This window comes from Staurois parvus, unplaced genomic scaffold (genome assembly GCF_062004578.1).
Source record: "Staurois parvus isolate SC_StPar_1 unplaced genomic scaffold, SC_StPar_1.0 ptg000196l, whole genome shotgun sequence".
NCBI lineage: Eukaryota > Metazoa > Chordata > Amphibia > Anura > Ranidae > Staurois > Staurois parvus.
In genome coordinates, this window is record NW_028317992.1 from 256,270 (window position 1) to 278,311 (window position 22,042).

Sequence of the window (22,042 nt, forward strand, 5' to 3'; positions counted from 1 at the left end):
ATACTGGAATTTTTATTTATACAACTAATGGCAGTGATCAGTGATTTACAGTGAAGCAAATAAGTATTTGATCCCCTGCTGATTATGAATGTTTGCCCACTCACAAAGAAATGATCAGTCTAAAAATCGAATGTTCGGTGTATTGTAACACTGAGAGACAGAATAGTAACTAAAAATTCAAAAGAAATGCATGTCTAACAAATTATGCACTGTATCTGATTAGGCGGGCCCTTGCACTACATAGTTGATGGTAAATCCAAAGGAAATTGGGGCAGAAATTGCACAGAAAATTATATAATGTACATACACTATACAAATTTTTGGCAGATTTCCTTTGGATTTACCATCAACTATGTAGTGCAAGGGCCCCCTAATTAGATACAATTGAAAATGTTGTTTAGGTTTGACCTCATATTATATGGTTTTTGGTAAATCTAAAGCAAAATTCTCAATTAAATTGTATAGTGCAGGACTTGAAAAAGCCGCTCGCCCCGCTCGCCAAATGCGAGGAGAAATTCCTCTGTGGCGAGCGGTGACCAGCGAGCACAGATGAAGCATGGAGCGACTGCACCTGCGCTCCAAGCCTCACTGTGAAGCCGAGTTCCGGTTTACAACTTCCGGTTTCCGGCTTCTTCGGCTCTGCTGAGAGGAGACACCCTCTCCACCGCTGCATGGGACTCGGAGGGACTAGGAGTAAGTACTGTATACAACATGTCATATCACTATAATGGAGTACAGGGGAGGGGGGATATACATTACTGTATACACGTCATATCACTGTAATGGAGTACAGGGGAGGGAGGATATACATTACTGTATACACGTCATATCACTATAATGGAGTACAGGGGAGGGGGGGATATACATTACTGTATACATGTCATATCACTATAATAGAGTACAGGGGAGGGGGATATACATTACTGTATACACGTCATATCACTATAATGGAGTACAGGGGAGGGGGATATGCATTACTGTATACACGTCATATCACTATAATGGAGTACAGGGGAGGGGGGATATACATTACTGTGTACACGTCATATCACTATAATGGAGTACAGGGGAGGAGGGATATACATTACTGTGTACACGTCATATCACTATAATGGAGTACAGGGGAGGGGGGATATACATTACTGTGTACACGTCATGTCACTATAATGGAGTACAGGGGAGGGGGATATACATTACTGTATACACGTCATGTCACTATAATGGAGTGCAGGGGAGGGGGATATACATTACTGTATACACGTCCTATCACTATACTGGAGTACAGGGGAGCTGGGATATACATTACTGTATACACGTCATATCGCTATAATGGAGTACAGGGGAGGGGGATATACATTACTGTGTACACGTCATATCACTATAATGGAGTACAGGGGAGGGGGGATATACATTACTGTATACACGTCCTATCACTATACTGGAGTACAGGGGAGCTGGGATATACATTACTGTGTACACGTCATATCACTATAATGGAGTACAGGGGAGGGGGGATATACATTACTGTATACATGTCATATCACTATAATGGAGTACAGGGGACGGGGAATATACATTACTGTGTACACGTCATATCACTATAATGGAGTACAGGGGAGGGGGGATATACATTACTGTATACATGTCATCTCACTATAATGGAGTACAGGGGAGCTGGGATATACATACTGTATACATGTCATATCACTGTAATGGAGTACAGGGGAGGGGGGATATATATTACTGTGTGCATGTCATATCACTATAATGGAGTACAGGGGAGGGGGGATATACATTACTGTATACACGTCATATCACTATAATGGAGTACAGGGGAGGGGGGATATACATTACTGTGTACACGTCATATCACTATAATGGAGTACAGGGGAGGGGGGATATACATTACTGTATACACGTCATATCACTATAATGGAGTACAGGGGAGGGGGGATATACATTACTGTATACACGTCATATCACTATAATGGAGTACAGGGGAGGGGGGATATACATTACTGTGTATAGTTTTATATTTTGGACTCTTTATTCTAAAGAAAAATTAAATTTCATAAGCTTTAAGGGGGTGTGGTTGGGGGTGGCCCGTGGGTGGGGTTTGGGGTGGGGGCGGGTGGGGTTGGGGGCGGACCTGGGTATGGTTGGGTGGGGCAACTGGTGTAGAGTATGTTTTGTGACCGGCTAGTAGGTCTGGATTCTAAATTTTAACCCCTGGTATAGTGTATGGTCAGCCTAAGTGTGCCCAACAATGTGTATTGTGTGTATTGTGTGTATTTACAATACATTTACTAACAGATCTCTTTGTTTCTTATTCTTCCTTTTCAGGAATCAACACAGGGCTCTGTGCTCTGATTGGACACAGCTGATCAGCAGGTCCCAACCATGAATCATTGGCTGGAACCTGCTGACAAACTCTGACTGAGCACAGTCACAGCGGGATTCGGCGGGCGGGGGCGGGTGCGTGCCCTGTACACAGAAGCGGCCAGCCTGTGCCTATGCAGGCCGCCCCGTCTGCAGTAAATTGCGGGTGGGTTGTCTTCAAGTAGATATGTGAACAGGGCCCTAATAGCAACGCAACATGCATGGGTTGGGTGTTAGTTTGTGGTTGGGAGCACAATTATTTGAATTATTTTCCTTTTGTATTAGTGAGGATGGAAGTTTTTAATTTTTTAGACACCAGGAAAATCAATGTGGAAGAGGTATTTTCCACTACTAGAGTAGCTAAAGATGAAAATGTCGAATTCTTAGTTAAAAGAGTTCAGTATGCGATGGAGAAGAAAATTCAGCTGTGGTGGGATATTTTAACATTTGAAAAATATTTGATGGAGGGGATTACCCCCAGGAGACTGAGGTGGGATCTAGGACCCAATGATGGGCTAGAGGATCCCGAATCTATGTTAGAATGGAAAAATTTCATCCACAACTGTGAAAGACAATTGATGAATTTGCTCTTGGAGAGGAAAAGGAGAAAGTTGGGGATAGTTGAATCCAAATTAACAGAATTTTAGACGGGGCATGTGACATAGTGACGCATTGACGTTTCCAGAAGTGCCTTGGCGGCCATATTGGATTCTGGAACACATGGTTGTCCATATCCCTGGGACTTCCAGTTACCACCTGGCCAGGGGCATACTGACAACTCATGGGGCCCCTGTGTCCTTGACAAACTCAAAAAAGCCTATGAAAAAGGTACCAGGGGCATCTCATGGGGCCCCCTACTGACCCCGGGCCCTCGGGCAGTGCCCTAGTTTCCAAATGGTCAGTCCGCCCCTGCACCTGGCTCCCCTCTAGAGCTGAATGGCCATCTCTTTGGAGCTACCGCTGAGTATCGTTGCTGTATATACAGCTCTATGACTTGGAAGCTGATTTTATCGGTTTTTAATGTTTATGAAGAGTATCTGGGATTCATCATCGATCTTCATTAGGATCCGAATCAGTGTGTATCTACCTACCAAGATTGTGGACTTAATATACTTTTCTTTTTGTGGACTTTATATTGGACTTTGGGTTAAATTATTATTGATTTATTTATTTTTAAGTCTGTTTTTTATGTTTTATGCATGTGCAACGTGTTTGCAGCGCATTCCTAAAACTCACGGCAAATTGTGCATTTTTGTGTGTTTTGACGTGTTTAGGAAAAGATTGACTTAATTGCAATAGGAGATTGCATGTATAATGAATGGTGTATAGGACTCACTTTATTTACAGATTTTTTTATTTTTTATGAATTTTTTGTCTACCACTATTGACTGTGGAATGAATATATTTAATATCACGGTGACATATGGATTGATTATGTTAATCATTTACATGATTCAGTGCTCATACTTTGCACATTTTTTGTATTGAGGTTTGATCCACTCATTGATTTGTCACGTCTTAACAGATTTATATACAATATATTTATACTTTTATCTAGATAATGTTTATAATTTATTGATTTGGGGTCTTTGCACTGATAGCGCTTCACTGTTTGTAATGTTTTTTTTCAGTTATAGTGTGAAAAGTGCACATTTTGTAGTGATAGCTGCGTTCTGATTATTTATCTTTATTTTTTTAATTTTGAATAGGGTATGGGGTTTTTATTACATATTTGTGTTTAGGAAACACACAGGTGTAAATACATAGCTCCACAGCCATCGCCGGCACCTCCAGCACTGAATGTATGTAATGGCAAGGGGTGTGGGGTGTACTGGAGGGTCTACTGATTCTGGCTGCTGGGGAATCTATTGTCGCTGGAGGGGATCTATTTTTGAGTGGGGTCTATTGTTGCTGGGGGGGGGTAATCTATTGTTGTTGGTGGGAAACCTATTGTTGCTGGGGGAAGTCTATTGTTGCTGGTGGGGAATCTATTGTTACTGGGGGTTCAATTGTTGTTGCTGTGAGGGATCTGCTGTTGAGAGAGAGGTGTATTGATGATGGTTGCTGGGGCATCTATTGTCGCTGGAGGGGATCTATTTTTGATTGGGGTCTATTGTTGCTGTGGGGTCTATTGTTGCTGGGGATTAGTCTTTTGTTGCTGGTGGGGATTCTATTGTTGCTAGGTTTCAATTGTTGTTGCTGTGAGGGATCTACTGTTGAGAGAGAGGTGTATTAATGATGGTTGCTGGGGCATCTATTGTCGCTGGAGGGGATCTATTTTTGATTGGGGTATATTGTTGCTGGGGGGTCTATTGTTGCTGGGGATTAGTCTGTTGTTGCTGGTGGGGATTCTATTGTTGCTGGGGGTTCATTTGTTGCTGGGAGTGATCTAATGTTGAAAGAGAGGTCTATTGATGATGGTTGCTGGGGCATCTATTGTTGCTGGGGGGATCTATTTTTGATTGGGGTCTATTGTTGCTGGGGAGGATCTTATGTTGCTGGGGGTTCAGTTGTTGCTGTGAGGGATCTACTGTTGAGAGAGAGGTGTATTGATGATGGTTGCTGGGGCATCTATTGTCGCTGGAGGGGATCTATTTTTGATTGGGGTCTATTGTTGCTGGGGGGTTGGTCTATTGTTGCTGGGGTTAGTCTGTTGTTGTTGGTGGGGATTCTATTGTTGCTGGGGGTTCATTTGTTGCTGGGAGAGATCTAATGTTGAAAGAGAGGTCTATTGATGATGGTTGCTGGGGCATCTATTGCCGTTGGGGGGATCTATTTTTGATTGGTGTCTATCTGCCTTGCACTAAATGGGTCATGGGTTCAATTACCGACCATGGCGCCTCCTGCATGGAGTTTGCATGTTCTCCCTGTGCTTGCGTGGGTTTCCTCCAGGTGCTCCGGTTTCCTCCAAAGAAATGCTGTTAGGTTAATTGGATCCTTTCTAAATTGTCCCTAGTATGTGTATGTATGAATGTGAGTTAGGGACCTTAGATTGTACACCCCTTGAGGGTCAGGGACTGATGTGAATGTTCAATATATAAATGTGTAAAGCGCTACGTAAATTGACGGCGCTATATAAGTACCTGAAATAATAATTGTTTCTGGGGAGGATCTTATGTTGCTGGGGGTTCAGTTATTGCTGTAAGGGATCTACTGTTGAAAGAGAGATGTATTGATGATGGTTGCTGGGGCATCTATTGTTGCAGGAGGGGATCTATTTTTGATTGGGGTCTATTGTTGCTGGGGGTTAGTCTGTTGTTGCTGGTAGAGATTCTATTGTTGCGGGGGGTTCATTTGTTGCTGGAAGGGATCTAATGTTGAAAGAGAGGTCTATTGATGATGGTTGCTGGGGCATCTATTGTCGCTGGGGGATCTATTTTTGATTGGGGTCTATTGTTGCTGGGGGGCCTTATGTTGCTGGGGGTTCAGTTGCTGCTGTGAGGAATCTACTGTTGAGAGAGAGGTGTATTGATGATGGTTGCTGGGGCATCTATTGTTGCAGGAGGGGATCTATTTTTGATTGGGGTCTATTGTTGCTGGGGGGTTGGTCTTTTGTTGCTGGGGGTTAGTCTGTTGTTGCTGGTGGGGATTCTATTGTTGCTGGGGGTTCATTTGTTGCTGAGAGGGATCTAATGTTGAAAGAGAGGTCTATTGATGGTTGCTGGGACATCTATTGTTGCTGGTGGGTTGGTCTTTTGTTGCTGGGGGTTAGTCTGTTGTTGCTGGTGGGGATTCTATTGTTGCTGGGGGTTCATTTGTTGCTGGGAGGGATCTAATGTTGAAAGAGAGGTCTATTGATGGTTGCTGGGGCATCTATTATTGCTGGAGGGTAGTCTATTGTTGTTGTTGGGGAATCTTTTGTTGCTGGGAAGGGGTCTTATGTTGCTGGGGGTTCAGTTGTTGTTGGGAGGGATCTATTATTGAGAGAGAGGTCTATTGATGATGGTTGCTGGAACATCTATTGTTGCTGGAAGGGGTCAATTTTTGAGAGGGTGCTATTGTTGCTGGGGGGTAGTCTATTGTTGTTGGTGGGGAATCTAATGTTGCTGGGGGTTCAGTTGTTGCTGGAAGGGATCTACTGTTGAGAGAGAGGTCTATTGATGATGGTTGCTGAGGCATCTATTGTCGCTGAAGGGGATTTATTTTTGAGTGGGGTCTATTGTTGCTGAGGGGGCTATTGTTGCTGATAGGGAATCTATTGTTGCTGGGGGATCTTATGATGCTGGGGGTTAATTTGTTGCTGGGAGGGATTTACTGTTGAGAGAGAGAGGTCTCTTGATGATGTTTGCTGGGGCATCTATTGTCGCTGAAGGGCATCTATTTTTCAGAGGGAGCTATTGTTGCTGGAGGGGGTGTGGGCTATTGTTGCTGGTAGGAAATCTATTGTTGCTGAGGTATTTTGTTGTGGGGGGTCTGTTGTTGTAGAGGAGATCTATTGTTGCTGTGAGGGGTCTATTGGTGCTAATTGAAGGGGATCTATTTTACTACTTTTCTTGTTATCATTATCAAATGTCATACAAAGTACTTAGCACCACAAAGTAATGCTTGGTTCTGTATTCTCTAAAAAGGGGTGGTACTGGGAGGTGGCTAGGGGGGGAACCAAGAAACGTTGCTCGGAGGTGGGTAGGGGATGGAGCCAAGGAACGTTGCTCGGAGGTGGGTAGGGGATGGAGCCAAGGAACGTTGCTCGGAGGTGGGTAGGGGATGGAGCCAAGGAACGTTGCTCGGAGGTGGGTAGGGGATGGAGCCAAGGAACGTTGCTCGGAGGTGGGTAGGGGATAGAGCCAAGGAACGTTGCTCAGAGATGAGTAGGGGATGGAACCAAGGAACATTGCTCGGAGGTGGGTAGGGGATGGAATCAAGGAACGTTGCTCAGAGGTGGGTAGGGGGTGGAACCAAGGAACGTTGCTCGGAGGTGGGTAGGGGATGGAATCAAGGAACGTTGCTCGGAGGTGGGTAGGGGGTGGAACCAAGGAACGTTGCTCGGAGGTGGGTAGGGGATGGAACCAAGGAACGTTGCTCAGAGGTGAGTAGGGGATGGAACCAAGGAACATTGCTCGGAGGTGGGTAGGGGATGGAACCAAGGAACATTGCTCAGAGGTGGGCAGGAGATGGAACCAAGGAACGTTGCTCTGAGGTGGGCGGGGGATGGAACCAAGGAACCTTGCTCGGAGGTGGGTAGGGGATGGAATCAAGGAACGTTGCTTGGAGGTGGGTAGGGGATGGAACCAAGGAGCGTTGCTCGGAGGTGGGTAGGGGATGGAACCAAGGAACATTGTTCAGAGGTGGGTAGGGGATGGAACCAAGGAACGTTGCTCGGAGGTGGGAGGGGATGGAATCAAGGAACGTTGCTCGGAGGTGGGTAGGGGATGAAACCAAGGAACGTTGCTAGGAGGTTGGTAGGGGATGGAACCAAGGAACGTTGCTCAGAGGTGGGTAGGGGATGGAACCAAGGAACGTTGCTCGGAGGTGGGAGGGGATGAAACCAAGGAACATTGCTCAGAGGTGGGTAGGGGATGGAACCAAGGAACGTTGCTCGGAGGTGGGTAGGGGATGAAACCAAGGAACGTTGCTCGGAGGTGGGAGGGGATGTAATCAAGGAACATTGCTCGGAGGTGGGTAGGGCATGGAATCAAGGAACGTTGCTCGGAGGTGGGTAGGCGATGGAACCAAGGAACGTTGCTCGGAGGTTGGTAGGCGATGGAACCAAGGAACGTTGCTCGGAGATGGGTAGGGGATGAAACCAAGGAACGTTGCTAGGAGGTGGGAGGGGATGTAATCAAGGAACATTGCTCGGAGGTGGGTAGGGCATGGAATCAAGGAACGTTGCTCGGAGGTGGGAGGGGATGTAATCAAGGAACATTGCTCGGAGGTGGGTAGGGCATGGAATCAAGGAATGTTGCTCGGAGGTGGGTAGGTGATGGAACCAAGGAACGTTGCTCGGAGGTTGGTAAGCGATGGAACCAAAGAACTTTGCTCAGAGGTGGGTAGGGGTTGGGAACAAGGTGTTATTCAGAAAGGGGGAATTCTTTCACCTACTCTCTAAGAAAAACAGCCCTGCTCTCACTGCAAGCCGGATTTCAACTCACAGGTAGCAAATACCTAATACCTAAAGTGCATGTTTGGATACTGGCAGGCAGATCCTCTTGAAACAAACCCTCTTCTGAGGTTGTTTGCTGACTTCCCTTTCAGTTAACACTTTATTTAAATGCCCCCCCTTTTTTTACGGCCTTTATTTGGTTTTCCATTTTAATAAACTTCGTCTAGACGGTCCTCCTCTCCCATGGAAGGGCTTATCCATCCCTGAATTGCTCACTATTACTCTGCAATTTGGCAGAGGTTGGCTGCGGTTTCCGCAAACAACATGATACGTTTACAGCCGTCCAAGAACGCGTACCATGCTTGTCGACCTTCGCCAGCGCTGCATATACACTGTACATTGCTGAGATGAAATCAGATCTCCCGATGAACCCAAATGAGCCAAAAAAAGATATTAATTCCAATTAGAGGTTAAGGAACGGCAAGGAGGAAAAACAAACACTTCTTGTGACTGCTGGCACAGAGTAAACACTGAGAGTACTCAGGGGAGGGCGACGGCTGTGAAAGACATTGGGAGTTGTTTGGTTGTATTTGTTTCACGATCATCTATCACTCCGACTTTATAGGGACTCGCTCAGTCCCAGTTACTTACTGAGTTTATAGAAGACCGAAATCCAATCATTAAAATCCCATAAATGCTTTCAATTAGTCTTTAGTCTTTTTAAAGCTGAACTCTGGGATAATCAAATATTGATTAACCTCCTCGGCGGTCTGATTATTTCAGATTTTTGGTGCTCAAAGCGGTACATATTTTTGCATAGAAATATGTATTTTTTTTTATTGTAGGCTGTAATTTGTAGGAATAACTCACTGAAATCTGTCTGAACAAGAGTCTAGTAAACATTCCGGATATGATAAAACTTGAAACACGAAATCATAAATTATAATTGAATAAATACTCATAAAAAATAATAATATAATAATAATAAATTTAATTCAATAATATAATCAGTCCCCTCCGAAGGCCGCCCGCCACTCCTCCCACGCCGGGCCACCACCGCTGCAGGCCCGGAGCCTGCAGGGCCAGCCGCATGGTCCCGATTAGAAGGTGAGTTGGCTGGCGGACCCCTGGCGGGTGGTAGTGGATGTGCTCCCGCCAGGGGTCCGCCAGCGATAAGGATTCCTCCCAGCCCTTCTACCAGGAGAAGCAGGCCGACGCTTCACTGGCGGAGCTGGAGGGTCCCCTAAGGGGCTCCCAGAATGGCGCTGAACCCAAGCTGTCACTTGTGGGCTAAAGCGCACCGAAGGCACAGACCGCCGAGCACGTGTGCGCCTAGGAGAAGGGCCTGGTGACGCGGGCCTAGGGCCTTGCAGCATGTCTGACAGCCTCTCCCTCAACCACCCTGAGCCATTGGCTTCCGCCGCTGCCCGCAATTGGGATAGCATCCCCTCTAAATCACTCATGGCCCAGCTTTTTTCTATGCAGGTACCAGCAAAGGAAGGAAAAACCACCTCCATGATGGCACAAGCTCCGACTGACTCCGACAAGACCCAACCCCCCTTTTCAAATCCTGCAAGACCACCCCACACTGATGCGTACTCCAATCAAGTAAGTAACCACCCCCACCCACCTAATCTTTTGCTTAGACTCCCACCCAAATTACACTCTCCGCCTCGTCTGCACGCCTCAGTCATGCTGGCCCTCCCTTATTGCTTCACTCAGTACAGGCCTTGACTGAAATTTGAAATATAGCGCCAAGTTCGCACATCACTGAGCAAAGTCGCAAAATCATTTTCAGTGTCTGATGATGAATTTCCCCACGAATCATTATCACTCAATTCTGCAAGTGGTTCTGATTTACTATCACTGTTCTCTAGCCGGTCTAAAACCGCTTTTGACCTAAAGCGACACTTTTTGGACGCCGTGGACTTTTTTAAGTTTCCAGGCAGAAAGAACAGTTAAAATGCAGGCAGGGCGCAGGACAAAGCACTCGGGACAAAATGTATGTGAAATGCTTTGATACAGGAATGTTTTGCTATGAAATAATCGTTTTTAAAAAAATCTAATTTTTTTTAATTTTCAAATTTGCCGCCGGTTCTGGCGCCCGTACGTCCCGACGTCACAGGGACCGGAACATGGAAACCAGATGCCGGCATCGGCCGGAGGATATGGCCGGGGACGCTGCAGGGGACACATCGTGGGAGCGAAGGACAAGGTAAGCGCTGTAGGGAATCCCTATGCAGCGCCGCATGGTAAGCCCAAGTGTAGCTCGGGGTTACCGCTTTTGGTACTGAAACTTTACCCCGAGCTACACTCGGGAATACCGCCAGGGGGGTTAAATAGATAATAATATATAATATAATTATTATACAGGATTTATATAGCGCCAACAGTACAAATAAAATACAAATGATTGCAGGAGGATTCAGAGGGCCCTGCTCCTTAGAGCTTACAATCTAAGAGGGAGGGTCGAGAGATACAAAAGGTAATACTGTGGGGGATGGGCTAATGGACAACATAAATGTACAGTTGATAGGTGGGGGCAGGGTCGGTGCTAGACTATTTTGCGCCCTAGGCAAGACCAGCTACTTGCGCACCACCTCAAAAAAAAAAAGAAAGACATTTTCTTAAAAACAGTAGAAAATATTAAATCAGCAAAACATAAAACTGCTATATTTCTTTTAATTGGCAAAAATAAGTGCCATAAGATGCCACCAGCACCAATATTAACCACTTGCCTTCCACAGGATTTACCCTCCCCCCTTCCTGAACAGGCCATTTTTTGCAATACTGTGCTGCGTTACTTTAACTGACAATTGCGCGGTCATGCAATGCTGCACCCAAATGAAATTTATGTTCTTTTTTCCCCACAAATGGAGCTTTATTTCAGTAGCATTTGATCACCTCTGTTTTTTGTTTTTTTTGTGCTATAAACAGGGGCAGACTGACAACTCATGGGGCCCCGGGCAATAGGGGATCATGGGGCCCCTGTGTCCAAACTCAAAAAAGCCTATGAAAAAGGTACCAGGGGCATCTCATGGGGCTCCCTACTGACCCCGGGCCCTCGGGCAGTGCCCAAGTTTCCAAATGGTCAGTCCGCCCCTGGCTATAAACAAAAAAGACTGACAATTTTGAGAAAAAAACAATATTTTTGACTTTTTGCTATAAAATATATCCAGTAAAAAAATTAATGTAAAAAATCAAATTTCGTCATACATTCAGGCCAAACTGCGTTCTGCTCCATGTCTTTATTAAAAAAAAATCCCAATATATGCAAATTAACTGGTTTACATGACAGTTATATCGTCTAGATATGGCGGTATATATACTGGAACTTTTTTTTTTAATACTAGTAATGGTGGCGATAGCGGGACTGCGGAGGGTATTCTGACTGGGGGGAACTGACTAACTGCCACTGACATCCTCAGGGACACCAATACAGTGATCAGTGCTAATAAAAAGCATTGACACTGTACTAATGGCACTGGACAGGAAGGGGTTAACATCTGGGGTGATCAAAGCATTAACTGTGTGCTGTTTTATGCAGAACAATGCAAAGCAGCATGCTGGTGCTAAAAAGGGAGAGATCTGTATTGTTTACATACAGACCTCTCCCCCCGTCAGTGTTACTCGACGATCACCAGGTGCCGGCGGGGAATCACCATCTGGAACACGGTGATTGACAGCTGAAGCCGTGCGCCCCCTACCCAGAAATTAAAAATCACGTATATACATGATTTTGCGCAGCTGTGCCCCCCTGTAACAGCATTTCTGCTATAGGGCTGCATGCAAGTAGTTAAAGACAAAAAATATATTAACAAAACATAAATTAACTGTATTAACCGATCAGACATTAAAAAAAAAGAAAAGAAAAAAGGAGACAGCATTTCAAGACTCCACAGTGACCAGCAGCTGCCAGACGACTTGCAGTAAGGGACTGAGTCTGAGAGGAACACTGAAAGGAGCTGCTTCCCAGACACCCAGCATCTTTCTGTCTAAATGGTCATATGTGTGGATAAACTGGGAGACAATAGTGCAGAGTAAAGATACCATCTATCCCTCATCATTCTATGTGTATGAGGAGGGGGGACTCTGCAGAGAAATGAAAAATTCATACAAGAGGTCAATAGGCCACACAGAGAGAGTGTCAGTCTGTGCTGCACCCAGGCACTCCTAGGTGGCAGTGTGCCTTATGAGGCTCCCTAGTTTGCCTAATGGAGGCATCGGCCCTGGGTGGGGGCAGGATAGGCCTCTCTCATGAGAGGTGTTTTCAGGGATTGTCTAAAAGTGGACAGAGATGGAGATAGTCGGACACTTTGAGGAAATGTGTTCCAGAGGATGGGAGCTGCTCTGGAGAAGTCCTGGAGGTGAGCACAGGAGGAGGTGACAAGGGAGCTAGAGAGCAGGAGGTCTTGGGAGGAACAAAGAGAACAATTTGGTTGGTATTTTGAGACCAGGCTAGTGATGTAACTAGGGGCTGAGTTGTGGATGGCTTTATAAGTTGTTGTAAGTATATGGAATTTTATTCGTAATAATAATAATTATAATAATATGATAAGAGGCATGTAATCCTACTTGACTCTTGGGGGTTGTAGTTATAAAAAGTCCAGTAAAAGTGCATGTACATTAATGCACCCAAATGTTCTTAAGCTGTTTCCTATGCTGGTCGAATGTCTTTCATTGATTTAAAGCAGATAACAGCACATTTGGTCACTAGATGGTGCTGAGTATGATAAAAATTTGCCTAAACAAATGAAAAAACATTCAACCAGTACAGCAAATAGCCTAATACCATTTGTTTTGTTGCCCCATTAGCACAGAACGAGTGTACATGCACATTCACAGGGCAAATTGCTATGCAATTTTGAAAAAAATACATTCCTAGGCGTCCTTTGTGTATTTCTTTCAGATCTGTGCCATAATAAAATGTGAAACTTTTCCTCTGTGCAGGAGCTTCCTGTGAAAAAGACCGCTCACTGCTGATTTCTCTGCTTGTGCAGGGTGACTGGTCTTGTCTCCACCCCCTCCTGTAGCTTTTTGTAGGCAGGCTGTAGTGGGTGGAGCCTGCTGGGTCCCTCCCACAGCCCTGCTGTCAGGCACAGGCTATGTACAACACAGTGACGATATCACCAGGGACGGACTGACCATTTGGGAACTCGGGCAGTGCCCGAGGGCCCTGGGTCAGTAGGGGGCCCCATGAGATGCCCCTGGTACCTTTTTCATAGGCTTTTTTGAGTTTGGGCAAGGACACAGGGGCCCCATAATCCCTTATTGCCCGGGGGCCCCATGAGTTGTCAGTCCGCCCCTGAACTCAACACATCTTAATTACACAGGTTCTGAGACCAATTTACAGCAGATAAAGAACGAGGTGGGTTTAATTGCCACCTTACTCAGCCACAGAACCAATGTAATTTTTATGTGTTCAGTTTTAAAGGGATGAGGTGGCAACCCTATACCAAGCTCATCACACAACTTTCAGAACCAACCTTCTGAACCCTTGTATGGATGCCACTAGGTGTAATCCACTCGGTCACCACCTCTTTGCCTCCACTCACTAGCTTCTAAAATCTTTGGGAAGCTTCTAGAACCAGGGGGAGGTACTAGAGGCCAGACCTGTTGAGCCCTCCAGCCTGGCCTAAAGTAAACCCAAAACAATTCCACAGACTCACCACACTACTGTGAGCCATTAAATTTTCCTAACTCTGCACACTAGAGGGTGCTACACACGTGTCTTAAAGTGGAACAAATGTCTGAAATACTTCAAAGGTCCAGTGCCCATTAGGCCCCTCGGTGCTGGCTTCTTCCAGGTGTTGGCCTTTGCCTATCTGGATTGGCCAATGTGGAACTGAGCTGCACATTACATGTCTCTTCTGCAGTTAATAGCCTGCATGTTCACATTTCTTTTATTTTAGACTTTAGACCTGAGTTTAACTCATGCATCAAAATGCGTTGTTGATGCTTTTTGATTGATTTGAATGAAAAATGCTTTAAGTAGAAAAATTAAAGGTGTAAATCCAGCCTGAATGTACATAAAACCCACGTGTTGCTTTTCATATTTTCTTTCTGAATTGTCCCTGCATCACCTGCAGAAAAAACTATGCATTGCTTCATGGATGATTTACCCATATGAGGACGGGCCCTCAGCATGCCTCATTTTGTTATGTAGGTTTAGGGTTAAAACAGTCCAGGAATGCTAGATTTCTTTTCTTCAGTGTGCTGATCACTGCAGTGTGTGTGACCTTAGTTACTCTGATGTATTTATTATTATTCGGTGATTCGTGACAATGATTAATGAGGCCCTTCTTATTATTAACATTTCATATTATTAACTCATTGCAAGTTGCAATCCGCACATCTGAGAGCTGACCCCATAATCCGGCCACACTCTCCCTCAGTGCAGAACTCATGCAGGTGCTTGGTGGAACAAAAGCCCCGTAACTCCATTCATTGGAAGGCGCAATTGAACTAAATGATGTCACCGTATTGACAGGCACAGTGCTTATAAAGAAGGCCGTATTTAAAAAAGCAGAACAAAATTAGGAAAAACATTTTTTTTCTGCACTGAAGTCACTAAATTTAAACTCAAGGGCCACGCGGGAAAAATCCAGGGTCTTTGCTACCCCTACAGCCATGGTCGTGTTCTAGTGTCTTGTGAACATGGCATGTGTACCCTCTCAAAGCTGGAATCTACCATCTTTCCTTTGTTGTTCTTTACTGTACATATATAGCCAAAAGGTTGCGGACACCTTACCATCCATCACACCTATATGAGCTTGTGGACATCTAATTTCAAAACCATTAACATTATTATAGAGCTGGCCCCTCTTTTAAAGTTATAATAGCCTCTTCTCTTCTGGGAAAGCTTTCCAAAAGATTTTGGAGTGTGTCCGTGTGAATTTGTGTCCATTCAGTCAAAAGAGTATTTGTGAGGTCAGCTACTGATGTTGGATGAGAAGACTTGGCTCATAAACGCTCAAGCTCCTCCACACCATGCTCATCAAACCATTTCTTTATGGAGGTATCTTTGTGCACAGGGGCATGCTGGAACAGAAAAGGGCCTTCACCAAACTTGGCACAATGTTAGAAGTGCATAGTTGTCTAAAATGTCGTATGATGTAGCAATAACAAAACTTTTCATTGGAAACACCTAAACTTAATAAATGGATGGGGGCTCGATATACCTTTGGCCATACTGTATAGTGTACTTCCCTTATATAGAGTAGAGCACCTACGCACATAACATGGAGACAATTGTGTCATTACATTACTAATTACATGGGGGTTTGATTTCTGCATGGCTAACATAGGCCATGTCCTATAGCAGCAATTATATCAGAGACCTTATAACCACCCACATGCCATGTTCCTACCTGTTGGTAACACATTCCTCTGTGTAGATGACAGGATCCAGACTATTGCCTGCCTGCCAGTGCCATCCAGATAGGTAATAATCGTTCCTGTCCCTGACCAGTTTGTTGGTGGAATAGAGTACTGTTTACTGACAGTTAGACTTGTTCTGGGTTTTGTGGGCCTACAACTGAATTGTTGGCAAAGCAGGGTGGCACTTTGTTCTTCCGGTGGTTGGTTCTACATGTACTGAGAGTAGGGTGGCACTTTGTCCTATTTTTCTAGTGCTTGGTTCCATGGGCTTTGCTAGGATTGTAAAAGACCTGGGGAACTTTTGGGCACTCCATGTAAAACAGTAATACGGTGGAGACACAGCATGGCATGGGAGATTTCCTTCCTCCCAGGCTCCTCCTGTGTTTCACGTGACAGAGCTGAGGAGGTGCCTAAGAGAAGCTTTCTTTGGCTGTGATAGGCAGCTGAAGCCGGCAAACAACGATGCTGGCTACAGCAGTGGCAAGATGGTAATGTGGTTTCAGGGACCATGGGGACCCTGCAGGAGATGTGGGGCATGTGCCCTTGCTGACCAGTGCTAGTAACCCCCTCTGGTTGGTTCTATGTGTACTGACAGTAGGGTGGCAGTTTATACTGTTGTTCTTGCAGTTGGTTATACATGTACTGACAGCAAGGTGGCACTTTGACCTGTACTTCTAGTGCTTGGTTTTGTGTGTACTGACAGTCGGGTGATCCTTTGTTCTGTTCTTGTAGTGGTTGGTTCTAGGTCTACTGACATCAGGGTGGCAGTTTGTCCTATTCTTCCAGTGGTTGGTTCAAGATGTACTGACATTGGCGTGGCAATTTTACCTATTCTTCCAGTGGTTGGTTCTACTTGTACTGACAATAAGGGGTGGTTGGTTCTACATATACTGACAGTAGTGGCACTTTCCTTTTCTTCTAGTTGTTGGTTCTACAGGTACAGACAGTGGGTTGGCAATTCTACCTATTCTTCCAGTGGTTGGTTCTACATGTACTGAAAGTAGGGTGGCATTTTTACCTATTCTTCTAGTGGTGAGCTCTATGTGTACTGACAGTAGGGTGGCAGTTTGACCTGTTCTTCATGTAGTCAGTTCTACACACACTGACAGTAAAGTGGCACATTGTCCAGTTCTCCTTGTGGTTGCCTCTACATGTACTGACAGCAGTGTAGAAGTTTGTCCTGTCCTTCTAGTGGTTGGTTTTATGTGTACTGACATTATGGTGGCAGTTTTTTCATTTTTCCTGCTCTTCTAGTGGTCAAGTCTAGGTGTACAGACTTGGTGTAGGCAAACTGTGTATTTTGGCCTCTCAGCCCCCAGCTACGATGTGCCTTGGTAAGACATCTGAGCTTTTAGGAGGAAGTTAGTCCAGGAAAGTTGTCCTAGGTGAGCTAGGAAGTTAAAATCCGGTTCAGGCATGTAGGCAGGTTGCCTATTTCATCCTATTTAGGTGCTGCCCCAGCCAGGAGGGATAGAATTAATTATGTTTTCTGGAGTTTCTGGGGCTTCTTTGGTCCAACTCATTGGCTCTGTGGTCCGGGTCTGGGGGGGGGGTCATTGTCATTGCTGTCTATGTCTTTCTCTATACTGATGCTGGTACCAGAGTTTAGTGTGCCTACTAATGAACATATGGCTTCCAGAGCCTTCTACAGCATAGGGGGATTGCTGGGACCTGCAGTCCACATTGAAGACGCCAACCCTGGATACTGCCACTTTGGACTTTTCCAATAATTGACTCTGTCCTATGCAGGTATGCTGGGGTAGCCACAAGCCTGAGTTAGGGAGTTTAGGGAAAGACTGTTGCCTTTGTTTTACTGCCATGCCGAGTCCATTAAGTAGAGCTTTTAAAACTCTGTCCTTGCCTGGTCTGAAGTTACTAAAGGGGTGCAATCAGGGGCGGACTGACCATTTGGAAACTCGGGCACTGCCCGAGGGCCCAGGGTCAGTAGGGGGCCCCATGAGATGCCCCTGGTACCTTTTTCATAGGCTTTTTTGAGTTTGGGCAAGGATACAGGGGCCCCATGATCCCCTATGGCCCGGGGGCCCCATGAGTTGTCTGTCTGCCCCTAGGTGCAATACAAGTAACCAGCACACACAGTCTACAACTCGGGTCAGTTAAGACACATTGGGTATGATGACACAGCTGGTTACCAAGGGTAGCGAAGGTTTCTCACGTAGCTTGTCATAAGTGTGCATCTGTGGCAGGTGGGTTAGCCTCTTGCAGGAGGAGATGTTGTCAGCACTCTCTCTGTGAGTGGTCCATCTACCACAGCAACAGGAGTAGATCAGCACCGCAGAGGGCCTTTGCCTGTGCATAGGTAGGGAAGACGAAGAGTTCAGTGAGTACCAGGGGCGGACTGACCATTTGGAAACTCGGGCACTACCCGAGGGCCCGAGGTCAGTAGGGGACCCAATGAGATACCTCTTACATGGGATGTTTACATTCCTTTTAATAGGAATAAAAGTGATTAAAAAGTAATTAAAGGGTCAATGTAAATAAATAAGAAAAATAAATAAATTAAAGTGCTTCCATCCCTCCGTGCTTTTTGCTTTTAAAGGTAGAGGAGAGATTTGAGGTCTTCTAGACCCCAGATCTCTCCATAAAGAGGTCCTGCAATCCCTTTTTTCTCTTACAAGGGATGTTTACATTCCTTGTAATAGGAATAAAAGTGATTAAAAAAAATTAAAGGGGCAATGTAAACAAATAAAAAAAAAATAAAAATTAAAGTGCTCCCATCCCTCCGTGCTCGTGCTCAGAAGCAAATGCATATGTAAGTCACGCACGCAAATGCAAACGGTGTTCGCGCCTCACGTGTGAAGTATTACCATGAACATTAGAGCGAGAGCAATAAATCTAGCGCTAGACCTCCTCTGTAACCTGTAAAAATTAATAAAGACATCACCTATGGAGATTTTTAAGTCGTCGTTCTATGAGCATGCGCAGTTTTAAAGCATGCTAGGTATCTATTTACTCGGCGTCACATCATCTTTCATATTTTACAAAATAATTAGGTTATATATTATGTTTTTTCTTTTCATTGTAGTAATTTTTCCAAAAAATTGTGTTTGGAAAACCGCTGCGCAAATACCATGTGACATAAAAATTTGCAATGATCGCCATTTTATTCTCTAGGGCCTCTGCCTAAAAAAATTGATGTTTCGGGATTCCGAGTCTAGGAAAAAAATTATAATTTTTACTTGTAAACAAAAAGTGCCAGAAAAAGCTTGGGCTGTGAGTGGTTAATTTAATATGTACTATTCTTCATAATAATGTCATTGACAATATACTTCCTTGTGAATCAATGTTTTTCTGTCATATTTCCTATTTTTAGGAAAAATAAAAACAGGGCTCGTCCGGGATTTGAACCCGGGACCTCTCGCACCCTAAGCGAGAATCATACCCCTAGACCAACGAGCCAGCTGACTTCATTATTCATTCCCAGTCTGATGAGGTTGTATTTTATATTCTCTACCCTCACGCTGGATACTTTGTGTCTTTATCTCCATAAGTAGAAATCCGATCTCCCGCACTGAGGACCCAGCAATGTGCGGATGTGCGGGGAGAGGAGGTAAGGCGCGGGGCCGTCACATCCCAACTACAAACACACAGCCAGTTTGATTGACAGCTGAATGAAAGGGGGAAGAGTGATGAAGGCAAAGAGGCGGGGCTCAGAACTCAACGTTTCTTTACAGAATGAATTGTTTCTTCAGAGGAGAACCTGGAGAGGAGAGAAGTACCTAGAGAGGATTACCTATTGAGGAGATGAGTGCCTATTGAGGATTGTCTATAGAGGAGAGGAGTGTTTATAGAGGATTGTAATATAGAGGAGAGGAGTGCCTATAGAGGATTGCAATATAGAGGAGAGGATTGCAATATAGAGGAGTGCCAGGAGAGGATTGCCTATTCAGGAGATGAGTGCCTATAGAGGATTGTCTATAGAGGAGAGGAGTGCTTATAGAGGACTGCAATATAGAGGAGATGAGTGCTTACAGAGGATTGCCTATTGAGGAGATGAGTGCCTATAGAGGATTGTCTATAGAGGAGAGGGGTGCTTATAGAGGACTGCAATATAGAGGAGTGCTTATAGAGGATTGCAATATAGAGGAGAGGAGTGCCTATAGAGGATTGCAATATGGAGGAGAGGAGTGCCAGGAGAGGATTGCCTATTGAGGAGAAGAGAATCCATAGAGGAGAGGAGTGCCTGCGGAGGAGAGGATTGCCTATAGAGGAGAACCTATAGAGGAGATGTGTACCTATAGTATAGAGATGTACCTACAGTGGAGAGGTGTACCTATATTAGAGAGATGTACCTATAGAGGAGCGGAGTGCCTATAGTAGAGAGATGTACCTATGGTGGAGAGGATTACCTATAGAGGAGAGGTGTACCTATACAAGAGTACATGTGGAGGGGAGGATTGCATATAGAGGAGAGGTGTCCCTATAGAGGAGAAGAGTAACTATAGAGGGGTGGAATATCTGGAGAGGAGATTAGTACCTATAGAGGAAAGAAGTACATGTAGTAGCAAGATCTACCTATAGAGGAGAAGTGTGCCTATAGAGGAGAGAAGTACCTATACAGGAGAGCAGTATCTATAAAGAAGAGGTGTGCCTATAGAGGAGATCAGTACCTGAGGAGGAATGCCTATAGAGCAGATGTGTGCCTATAGAGGAGAGGATTACATATGGAGAAAAGGTTTATCTACAGAGGAGAGGTTTATCTACAGAGGAGAGGTGTACCTATAAAGGAAAGGATCAACTAAAGAAAAGAGTAGTATAGAGGTGAGGTGTGCCTATAGTGGAGAGGAGTACTTATAGAAAAGAGGTGTACCTGGAGAGGACTACCTATAGAGGAGAAGAGTACCTATAAAGGAGAGGGGTACCTGAGTAGAAGAGAACTGCCTATAAAGGAGAGGTATGCCTATAGTAGAGAGGATAACCTACAGAGAAGTGGAATACCTGGAGAGGAGAGGACTACCTATAGTGGAGAGGATTACCTATAAAGGAGAGAATTACCTGGAGAGGAAAGAATTACCTATAGAGGGGAGGTGTACCTATCTAGGAGAGGTGTGCCTATAGTAGAGAATTGTACCTATAAAGGAGGTATGTACCTATAGAGGAGAAAAGTACCTATAGAGGATAGATGTACCTATAGAGAAGAGGTGAACCTATAGAGGAGTAGAGAAATGTACCTATAAGTAAGAGATGTACTCACAGAGGAAAGAATTGCCTATAGAGGAGAGGTGTACCTATAGAGGAGTACCAATGGAGGAGATCTGTACCTATCTAGGAGAGGTGTGCCTATAGTAGAGAACTGTACCTATAAAGGAGGTCTGTACCTATAGAGGAGAAAAGTACCTATAGAGGATAAATGTACCTATAGAGAAGAGGTGCACCTATAGAGGAGTAGAGAAATGTACCTATAGGTAAGAGATGTACTCACAGAGGAGAAATGTACCTATAGAGGAGATAAGTACCCATAGTAGAGAGATGTACCTATAGAGGAGAGATGCAACTATATAGTAGAGGTGTACCTATAGAGAAGAGGAGTACATATAGAGGAAAGATGCACCTATAGAGAAGAGGAGTACCTACAGAGAAGATGAGTACCTATAGAGGAGAGATGTACCTACAGAGAAGAGTATCTATAGAGGTGATATGTACCTATAGTAGATAGATGTACCTATGGAGAAGAGGAGTACCTGTAGAGATGAGGTGTACCCATAGAGGAGAGGTGTACCTATAGAAAAGATAAGTACCTATAGAGTTGAGGTGTACTCATAGAGGAGATGTGTACCTATAGGAGGAGAGATGTACCTATAGAGGAAGGGACTATCTCTATAGCAGAGATGTACCCATAGAGGAGAGGTGTACCTATAGAGGAGAGATGTACCCATAGAGGAGAGGTGTACCTATAGAGATGAGGTGTACTCATAGAGGAGATGTGTACCTATAGAGGAGAAGTGAACCTATAGAAGAGATATGTACCTGTAAAGGAGAGCTGTAGCTATAGAGAAGAGGTATACCTATAGAGGAGATATGTACCTATTGAGGAGTACCTATAGAGGAGATATGTACCTATAGAGAAGAGGTGTACCTATGAGGAGAGGAGTAACTATAGAGAACAGGAGTATCTATAGAGGTGATATGTACCTATAGTAGAGAGATGTATCTATAGAGAAGAGGAGTACCTATAGAGATGAGGTGTACCCAGGGGCGGACTGACCATTGGGGAAGTCGGGCACT

The 22,042-nt window shown here is 44.8% G+C and overlaps 1 non-coding gene across 1 annotated transcript; it reads right to left on the bottom strand.

Annotated features, from left to right (window-relative positions):
* Positions 1-19,144: 19,144 nt before the first annotated feature.
* TRNAP-AGG (transfer RNA proline (anticodon AGG)) lies at positions 19,145-19,216 on the bottom strand. The gene has a single exon. It is a non-coding gene; the product is annotated as a tRNA-Pro (tRNA).
* Positions 19,217-22,042: the final 2,826 nt, after the last annotated feature.